At 37.1% G+C, this 10708-nt stretch overlaps 1 protein-coding gene across 1 annotated transcript in view; it reads left to right on the top strand.

The window, feature by feature from the left end:
- Positions 1-10438: 10438 nt before the first annotated feature.
- Positions 10439-10708, top strand: part of LOC107695719 (nuclear factor 1 X-type-like) — a 28865-nt gene continuing 28595 nt past the window's right edge. The window contains exon 1 of the mRNA XM_016495745.1: positions 10439-10509. The gene's annotated coding sequence lies outside the window, so the exon portion shown is untranslated. The remainder of the gene's footprint in view (positions 10510-10708) is intronic.

The following is a 10708-nucleotide window of genomic DNA, read 5'->3' as shown; positions in this document are numbered from 1 at the left end:
GTTTGAATTTTATTAATTATACACTAAAACTAAAATTAAGATGAAAACAATTACGGAAAAAAGCATTTCCTTAAGCTTAAATAAAATAACACAACGTAGGAAAAACAACTTAAACTACGCAAGGTTAAAAAAACAAAAATATATAGTTATTTTTGAATCAAACAGGAACAGGATTGTAATGGCTGCTCATGGCTGACCAGCTGTCAAGCTTTTTATGGCTCAGAAGACTTGATACAGAGTAAAAGTCATGTGGATGGCTTTTAATGGCATCTGTCTGCATTTACTTTTATTGTTTGTAAAAGTGCAGCTTGAACACTGTACTAAATGTCTCCTTTTAAGCTCCACAGAAGAATGAAAGCTATACAGGTTTGGAATGACACGAAAGCGAGTTAACAATGGCCAGATTTTCATTTGGCAGAACTATCTCTTAAAATGAAGCATTGCTGAGCATACGAGACTTCTTTCAAAAACATAAAGTCTTACAACCCCAAACTTTTGAACAGCAGTATATCTTGGGAGTTCAAAAGAAAGCAAACATTATAGAAAGTCGTTTAGATTCTCTTTGAGGTGTAGCACGTCATCGGATTTTCTTCCAGCTCCCCTCCCAGGCCATTTCACTGTGACCACATATGTTTTACTCTAAACACGGTTTATTTCAGGCCAACGTTTACCTTCCTGAGGTCAGCAAATCTCTTTTCCTGTGTCCTCCGCTCCCTGGTGGCCATCGAGAGTCACTACACCCCTCCACGCTCAGATTTGATCTCCACTGTGATACTATTTTCACCCCAGACACACTAAAAACTGTACTGCATCCGTTAGTGCCAGCGTTTGCATCAGTGTAAATACAGATGGAAGTTTTAGGGCGACGGCGCTGAAATCACAGCACACAAACACCCACGGACAGATGTGTGTGTGTGTGTGTGTGTGTGTGTGTTATCGCTCTCCTTTCGGGCTCAGTTCTGCATGGATAGTAAATGGATTAGATTATGATCTAGGTGTGTGTGTGTGTGTCTTTGATGTGTGTACATAGTAAAAGTATAGATTAAACGTTGGCCGTTATTCTCTGAGAGCGGCAGACTGTGTCTATCCGTGCCAGCTGCTTGGTTACATCTCTCTAATCAGACGAGAAGAGGACAGAACATGAAAGAGATGGGCGGCACGCCAACTTTCTCTCACTTTTTATTATTTTTTTCCCATCCAGTTTTTCATTTCTCAGCCATACCGTGTGTCCACGTTTCTTTTGCGTTAAAGCTGCTGTTGCAGACGTCTCTGTTCCCCCTCCCCGCTCTGCTTCTCGCCATCTTTCTGTGCTGTGCCGGGTGTGTAGTTGGCACGAAGCGGGCACAGACGGGCACACAGATGGGCAGCGGCCGATGCAGGGCAGATCCCTACACACCTGCTCCTCTTTGGCATGACCCAGGCCAGACAAACACACACACATGCGTAAACAGAAACGTAGAGAATATACATTTGTGTGTCGTAAACACAACACACGCAAGGGCCTTAAAGGGACAGTTCACCCGAAAAAAAAAACTGTCATCATTTACTCAATAATCACTTGCTGCCTTAGATTTTTTTTAGTTGAATCAAATAAGCTGAAAATTTAAGTCTTTTCAGCTTAAATTATATTAAAATTGAGTTGAATCTCATATCACTTAATTTTACGTTGAAACTGGTTTAATTATTTCGATTAAGTTAAAGTAATGCAAAAACGTATTATGATGTATTAATCATATAAATTTCCTAGCGTGTTGTTATTAACTAAAATCACTACAAATCTTTTTCATAAATTAAAATAAATCTGACATTGAAATAAAATACAAATATTAGATGAAAACTTAAAACGTACTTTGGAACTAACTGAAATAAAATAAGCTTAAGGTAAAGTACTAAAATTGAAATTGAAACTGAATAAAAAAAAAAATTAAAGGCAAATAGAAATATTAACAAATACTACTAAAAGTGACAAAAACACTAAAATAAAAGTACTAAAACTTAAATTAAAATGAAAACTGAAAATAAAATAAAACAAAATATAAAAATAAAAGCTAATTCACAATACTAATAAATACTGTAATAGTATATAAATAATACTAAAATAACACTGATTTTAATTTGTTTATTTGCAACATTGGTGAAGTTGTATCAGCTAAAATTAAGATTAAATTAAATCACAGGAAAAAAAATGTCTTAAGTTTAATTAAAATAGCGAAGTAAACAAGAAACAAATAAATAAATAAAATAAATGGTTAAATAACAAAAATATATAGTTATTTTCAAAGTCATTTATAAACAGGATTCTGATGGCTGCTTTTTTCTCTGGTAACCATTTGTCAAGCTCCAAAAATGACATTAAAGCACCATAAAAATAGTCCATACATCTCATATATTATGTTATAGGTCAAAACTAAGTTAATTTTTTATGGCTTGGAGGAGCATAAAGTCATGTGGATGGCTTTTAATTGACTTTCATTGTGTGTAAAAGTGCAGCTTGAACACTGTACTAAACGTCTTCTTTTGAGGTCCACGGAAGAAAAATAAGTCATACAGGTTTGTAATGACATGAGGGTGAGTAAACAATGACTAAGTTCTCATTTTTGGGTCATTAAAAAAAAAAAATCATCCTTTAGCATGGATATGCATATTGTAATCATGTACATGATGTTTATGTTTCTCTTGCATCAACAGCACGGACACGCACACGCTCACCCAAACGCATACAAATGCACATATTTGCCAGAGGAAAAACACATCCATGCCCAGTTTCCCACCGTAATACCCATGTGCCTATGCACACGCTCACACACGCGCTTACATGCAAACTCCAAACACACCTGCTTCATTACACTTCACATTTCATATCCGCCCCCCGCGTGCGTCCGCATACATATTAATCTACAAATGCTTGGGGGGGGGTCCAGAGCAGGTATAGACTCCCTTTAAAAGCGCAAGCTGTCTGATTTCACTCGCTGCAGGGGCTGCTGGGAAACGCAGGGCTGAGGGGGTACGGGCACAGGATGGAGTGTGCATAAGATAGGAAATGAATAAATAAGTGCTGGTGGAGGGGGCAAATACTCAAATAAAGTCCAATAAAAGAGCTCAGAGAACATCTGTGTGGGATCGCCGTGGGGATTAGGAGGGTTTGGAACATTTTAAGCGCATTACAGATTTAAAAAAAAGGTCAGAATGTTTAACAACATACCGATAAACCTCTTAAGCAAACCCAATTGGAAAAGCTGTGCTGCCTCTTCATTCTGTACCATGGTGTGTGTGTGTGTGTGTGTGTGTACCTAAGGTGTGGAGGCGTGCATTGGGTTTTTGTATCTTTTTTTTTTTTTCTGGGAAATGCATTGCTCATTTTCATGCGGTATACATTTTCCGTGTATTTGTCATCATAAGCCATGACGTTTGAATCCAGGGGATCTAACATGCCTCTCCAACTAAAACACACACACAGAGAAGTAATGTTTTCTCTTTAGGGCAAGGATACATTTGGGTCGATTTCATTTGAAGTTAATATAATTCAAAATTGACCCTTTTTAGTTTCTTGTTTTACTTTCCACATGCACAATCTTTCAAAAGTTTGGGATCGGTAAAGAAGTTCAAAAAGACGTCAGGAAAGATTGAAGTTGAAAGAAGCCTCTTCTGCTCACCAAGGATGCATTTATTTCATTAAAAATACAGTAAAAAGAGTAATATTGTGAGATATGATTATTATTTAAAATAACTGTCTTCTGTTTAAATTTGTTTTTAAACAAATTGAATTTTCAGCATCATTACTCCAGTCTTCAGTGTCACATGATCCTTCAGAAATCATTCTAATATGCTTTTTTGCTTAAGAAACATTTCTAATTATCAATGTGTTGCTTAATATGTTCATGGACACCATTAGATTTTGTTCAGGATTGTTTGATGAATAGAAAGTCTAAAACAGTATTTTTACAAAAAAAAAAAAAAATATTATAAGAAATCTTTTGTATCATTATAAACATCTTTACTGATGATTTTGATCAATTTAATGTATCCTTGCTGAATAAAAGTATTCATTTCTTGAATGTTTATATATTAAAAAAAAAAAAATCATACTTTTGAATGTTAGTGTATCAGTTATTTGTTATTCCGGAATAAAAAAAAGTTCATAAGTTTATTTAACATTGCTTTTTGGTTGATGTCATGTTGTTTTTGTTATGTTGTAGATTGTTATAAAGTTTTTGGTAGGGGTTAAAATGAACCCCAACACTCTCAAAAAGCAACAAATTATATACATTATAATTATATTTGCTAGAAACAAAGTAATACTCAGTAAACTGATATGTTTAGTTGTGAAGCATTAATTGTGATGCCAGGAAGATCTTTAGTGTGTTTCAATTAGGAGTTTTGTGTGGTTACTGAGTCTCATCGCTTAGTAAAAGACAAGTCACATCACAAATGGTGCAGGACATGTATGTGCCAAAGTTGAGTGTTCAGGATTTGGAGTTTGTTCAGTTCACTAACACAAAGTATGAGCAATAAAGTGAAGAATGCCTAAGTGAAAACCTTTCAGAGATCCTATAGGTCAAGCCTATTAAGTTTAACAATTCAAAGCAAATCATGATTATAATAGCAAATATGTCTTTGCTCTCACAAGTGCAGTTGCTTATGAATATTTGCATGCTAAATGAGTCATTAGATGGCTCCTTTTAAGAAATGGGGGTGTGAATGATCAACACTTGCTGTTTAGGGATGGTAATAGTTTTAAACACCATGTCAAACAATGGGTTTTCATTTGAAACTTACTCAAGAAGTTGTCTACCATTGTAAAGACACTTTTGTCATGTTAAAAACACTGCCTGTGTGTGTGTGTGTGTGTGTCACCCAGTATCTTTGGCATGGTGTGTTCAGGGGTCCTTTGACTGTGTGTGCCGGGAAGATAAGGATTAGCATGAACATTGTTGGATGCAGTAGCTGCGTGTGTGTGTGTGTGTGGTTGCATGCTGATAACGGTGATGATTGGACTCCATAGGCTGGAGTCTGTGCTCTAATAATGGACAGTCTCTCCTTTGTGTGTTTGAGTTTTGATGATCTGGCCCCCTGCTCATCTGCGCTTTGTCTGTGCCCAATAGCGCGGCCTCTCTCATTCACTCGCGTCCAGTTCTGCATAGTGAGCTTCACTAATGTGCCATGTAATTGGATTGGAGGTCATCTGAGACGTCTCCTTAAAGGGTAGTTCACCCAAAAATGAAAATTCTGTCATTAATTATGGAGGGTCAGACAGCTCTCAGATTCCATCAAAAATATCTTAATTTGTGTTCCGAAGATGAACGAAGGTCTTACGGATTTGAAACGACATGAGGGTGAGTAATTAATGACAGAATTTTCATTTTTGGGTGAACTAACCCTTTAAGCTGCGCTTCATACTTCCACACCACCGGTGGGCGCTAATCAATACGGATTGTAGCTATTTTGAATTCACAGAATCCATCGGTAACCCGGGTATTTAAATGAACTAAACGGAATAATGATTCTGATTAGAATTGTATTTACAGTTTAGAATGCCATAAAATTTGTCCAATAGTGGCCTTCATGTGGCTGCCAGATTGCAATTTGAAGAGTTTACTTGTCACATAATTCGTCTTAGAATAACTATTCTCCTTTAATCGAACTGAATTGCAGGTATTTGTTACTTATAAAATGTACCGTGGTAATGCCAGGGTTATTATAGGTAACTAAAACTAAAAACATTTTTTTTTAATTAAATCCATATTTAGTTACTTGAAATAAAATAAACATTAAGTGAAAAAATAATTATTATATAAAAATTCAATTAAAATAAAAATGAAAATTAATGAATTTACTGGAAAAAAATAAAAAAATAAAAGAAATAACATTTTAAAAGACATGAAAAAGTTTTTTTTTTTTTTTTTAGAAATATACAAATATTTATTTATTTGTATTATGTATTATTATCTGTTTATTCATTTTTATTCATTTTTTTAAATTTAATTATTTATAATACAGATTTTTAGGAGCTAATCAGATTTTTAGGTGGACTGAGGTGAAAGACCGGGACCGAAGCCCCTTTAAATAATTAAACAATGTGTTACCATCATGGTACCACTATAGTAGTTTTTGTAAGGAATATAATATATAACACTTAGAATGAGATTGCATGAGTTGATTATAGTGTTTTACATCCAGTTGAGTCGATTAAAGCACATTTACTTACATATCAGCTCACAGTATCAGTACGTGTGCATCTGTGAACAAAACATGGCGGCAGTCGATATTTTCCCCCCTCAATTAGCGTTTAGCACAAGTAGCTGAAAATAACCTTCATTTGCGAGGCTTTTAGCGTATAGCGCGTTGGTGGAGAGGTTTTCTCTCTGAGAGGAGTGCGTCTGTGTGTGGGTGCTTTTGTAAGCTAGCTGGAATGCTCTGGTACCGCCAATGCTAAGATGGCTGCCAAGCGCTAAGATGGCTGCCAGGATTCCATACAACAACAGCAGCAAGCGAACGAGGGGGTGCGAGAGAGAGAAAAAAGAAGGAAAGAGGGGGCTGTCATGTTAATTTTTTCCTTCAAAACGTATACTGTTGGTTTTTTAAACCACATTCTGCTGCTGCACATAATTAGCGGTGCATGCTAAGGCCAAACACCACTACTGCTAAATTTCGAGGCAAATCTACAGGCCAGAATATCATAGAAGGGTAGGCTCTTTTGACTTGGGCTAGCAAGCGACTATCCAGAACCCTCCTAGCGACTAGCAAACATGCTAAAAACACTAAGTATGATTGGCTAAAGAGGTGAAACATTCATCAATACTCACAGCAGAAAACACGGAAAGGCCAAAGTAACCAAGTGACATCCTTCTTAAGGTCTATAGTTAGTCAAAACCTCAGTGCATATAGAAAAAAGGGGGTAGTGAGTCTCGGCCAATTCAAACAGCCGCAGGGGTCTGGTCTCACTCCAAGATCGCTATACTTTCTAAGATAAAAAGCCTACAGAGACATTGTCCAAACAACTCGATGGCTGCGCACCAGCCTTTGTCTACATCTTATGAGCTATACAGCAGAGTTGGGTTTCACCAGGCTGCTCTCGGATGTATATTTTGCAGATTTATAGATTTTAGATTAGCAGCGCACCTTCAAGCCTAAAATGGACAGCGGTGTGGGTAGTTTATTTCGGCTGTGTTTTTCATTGGACCCGACTGACCAAGTCCAGTTGTGTTTTTTAACACACCTGGGGTCTACATTGCCGGACTAAAGATCTTGTTTCATGGCCGAAAGACTGTTTTGTGGTTTTATGTCTATATATAGATATTGTTATATAAAAATAATAGAGTATAATCTTTGTTTATCGACCTAGGCAGAATTTGATTCTGAAATCCATGTAATCTGAGGAGTTACTAAAGTCTTTGGTGTTTAATACTTAAGGCTACACATTTGTTCACTAACCAACTCAAAGTATGAGCAGTAGTAATGGTAATCGGTGTTGTCAAACCTACACTTTTTTTATGAATAATACTTTAATTCAGCAAGGATGCATTAATTTGATCAAAAGTGACCAAAAAATATATAATAATAAAAATAAAAAATCCTTCCATTGCCAGACTTTTGAATGATAATGTATAACAAGTCAAATACACGCTAACTACAAAACAGAACATCAGATTTCACGTATAAAGGTCCAGATTTTGTCTGAATATCATGTAAATGATCCAGAACCGAAGCACATTTTGCATGTCTCATTTCCAGCTGTGTCGTCTCAGCGCTACATTGAATATGTGCTGGCCAAGAATATATAGAATGTTCTACATCTGCTAATTGATTCACGCACCTTTGGACTGAACCCAGCCGTCCCATGTTTAATCTGCTCTCTTTTTTTCCCCTCCTCTCTTTCTCTCTCTCTCTCTTTCTGTCGGCTTTGCAGAATCTGGACAATCGGATAACTCCAACCAACAAGGAGAAGCAGACATCAAGCCTCCGCCCAATGGTGGGTCAAGCATAACAAAAATCGCGCACACACACTCAAAGGTTCCAAAAGGATTTTACAGCCTGATGCCATTCAACCCAGAAATTAAAGTCTTCATTTACTCAAATACATTTGAATTTAATATAAAGGTGTCTGGAGGAACCAAAAAGGAGTTCTTGGTTCCCCAAAGAACTGTTCAGTTAAAGATTCTTAAAAGAAAAAAAACACACTATAAAAATTCAACTTCCATTTTGTCAGACAAACTCCGTTTTGGAAGTATCTCTATGTAACCTTTTCAGGTTGCTAAACAAACTGAAACACAAGTTTCACTAGCTTAATGAACTTGGATCCATAAGTAAAAATACAATCGTTTTGAGTTTGTAGAACTTGAAATAACGTTTGTTGAAAGTACAATCCAACTTTTTTTTCCATGAAGTCCTCAAGTTTTTGAGTTTACAGTTTACTGTGTGTGTTTTTTAAAGAACATTTTAACCATCTAAAGAATCTTTTTCCACTCCAAAGAAGACGTTTTCTCAAATGAAAAGGTTCTTTATGGAACTATAGTGCATAAAGAACCTTTAATTTTAAGAGTGTTCAAATCTTTCTAAACTCCAGACTTAAGTGTCAGCATTTAATGTCAACCTTCTGCTAAACTACTTAAGTTAGATAGGCAGTCATGCAGGTTTGGAACAACATGATTCTATGGTTCCATGAAGAACTTTAAAAATCCATGGAACCATTTTGTTCCACAAAAGGTTCTTCAGATCATTCAAATATTCTTCACACTAAGAAAAAAATGGTTCTTTTAAGAACTGTTCACTGAACGGTTCTTACTAGAACTATAAATGGTTCTTCTGCGCTGCAAAGTCATTATTCATACTTTCTGGCACCCAAAAATGGTTCTTCTACAAGGTTTTTTCTTTGCCGAGCCTTAAAATTGAGCAAAAACGATTGAGAAGCCTTGGTTGTTCAAGAAGCAGTCCACTTAAACTCAATAGAATCACATCTGAAGTTGTCATTAAAGGCCACGAGCGAGTAAACTCTGGTTAGCAATGGTGGAAACGGCGTGATGAAATCCCAACGCTACACAATCAACGCGTCAGCCACCATTTTCCACTCCGCCTGCCAGTCAGCAGATGGATCTGTGGGTGAGCCGCGCTCTCCTTGGACCTCCATACGCACAAATACGAGCCGATTGATACCGTAAGCCGCTTTATTTACGTTAATAAGTTCACATGCTCATCCGACTCGAGCACAAATATGGAGTGTGAGCGAAAGCGATTTCCATCCAAGCTTATTATAGTGAAGTGTTGCTAGGCCGGCTGTGACGGAGAATGGCGGAACACTCATAAATCACTCCGTGATTGGCTGATGGGAACCACACGGCTGCGGCGCGGGCGACACTGAGCTCATGCGCGGGCCTCGCTGCGGTTAACCGGCACACACACACACACGCTGACCTCAGCCAGCACTGCAGATGGGTGTGGAAGCATGGCTCATTCACCCGTTTTGCCCACACACACAAAAGTACATATTGAAAGCCCATATGCACAGCGAAAGCAAATACGTTTGTATATTTGCATGCAGTGTCGCACACACATACTTAAGTGTGACATAAAGCATTTTTAGTGTCCTCGTTAAGTTTTAGCTGAGATTGGAGTGCTGGGTTGGAGTTAACCATAAGTACGGGGTAGCCTGTTATTCCTACGAGACGGAGAACATATGCCAACCGATGACTGTAATTATATGCCTTTTTATGACAATTGAGCCCAGTTTATTTTGTGTGTGCGCGTGTTTGACAGGTGCAGATGAGTAAATATGGGGATTTTTTTTTTTTTTCAGTATAATTTGTCGGTGTAGTGTTTTCATTTCTGGCCTCTCTCTCTTTCTCTCCAGGGCACTTGAGTTTCCAGGACTGCTTCGTGACGTCAGGCGTATGGAACGTGGCGGAGTTGGTCCGTGTGTCACAGAGTAAGTCACATGAGCTGCATCTTTCTGATCAGCAGCCGTAAATATCAACATTGTATTGAAACGAAAAAGGCTTTTCTTATTATTATAAATCCTTAAAATCATTCAAACAGTTGCATACAAATAAAAAGCCCCCCAAAAAACCTGCAAATAAGACAATATATTAATATTGCTGAATTTTCAGCATCGTTACTCCGGTCTTCAGTGTCACATGATCCTTCAGAAATCATTCTAATATGCTGATTTGCTGCTCAAGATACATTTCTTATTATTATCAATGTTGAAAACAGTTTTGCTGCTTCATATTGTTGTGGAAACCATGATAGAGTTCGTGTCTGACTTTTATAAGCTTGTGTAACCTTCTGTGATTTCTATTATTCTTAAATCTGACATGAAGAAAAGTTTTACTATGTTGTCATGAGAACAAAGATGAGTGATGGCATTGAATAATCAGACTTCTCTCTGTCTGTATCTAATTCAGCACCAGTTGCCACAGCAAGCGGACCCAACTTCTCTCTGGCCGACCTTGACAGTCCAGGATATTACAACATCAACCTGGGTCGCCGCTCCATTACGTCCACGCCATCGACCAGGTACACACACACACACAGAGCTCACTTTCCTTTCATTCTATGCCAGGATTTTTAAATATTTTTGATGCCAAAAATTGAGTGGGCTCCCTTCTAAAATATAAATCTAAAATAAAATAATATTGGCATATATCATTCTGATCAATTTCATGATTTCTTATTATTTATTAGAAAGCAAAATGAAACCATAATAATATATATA

This window comes from Sinocyclocheilus anshuiensis, unplaced genomic scaffold (assembly GCF_001515605.1).
Source record: "Sinocyclocheilus anshuiensis isolate Anshui unplaced genomic scaffold, SAMN03320099.WGS_v1.1 scaffold1075, whole genome shotgun sequence".
NCBI classification, from domain to species: domain Eukaryota; kingdom Metazoa; phylum Chordata; class Actinopteri; order Cypriniformes; family Cyprinidae; genus Sinocyclocheilus; species Sinocyclocheilus anshuiensis.
The sequence above is the reverse complement of the archived record's forward strand: the minus strand, read 5'-3'. Positions and strand labels throughout refer to the sequence as shown.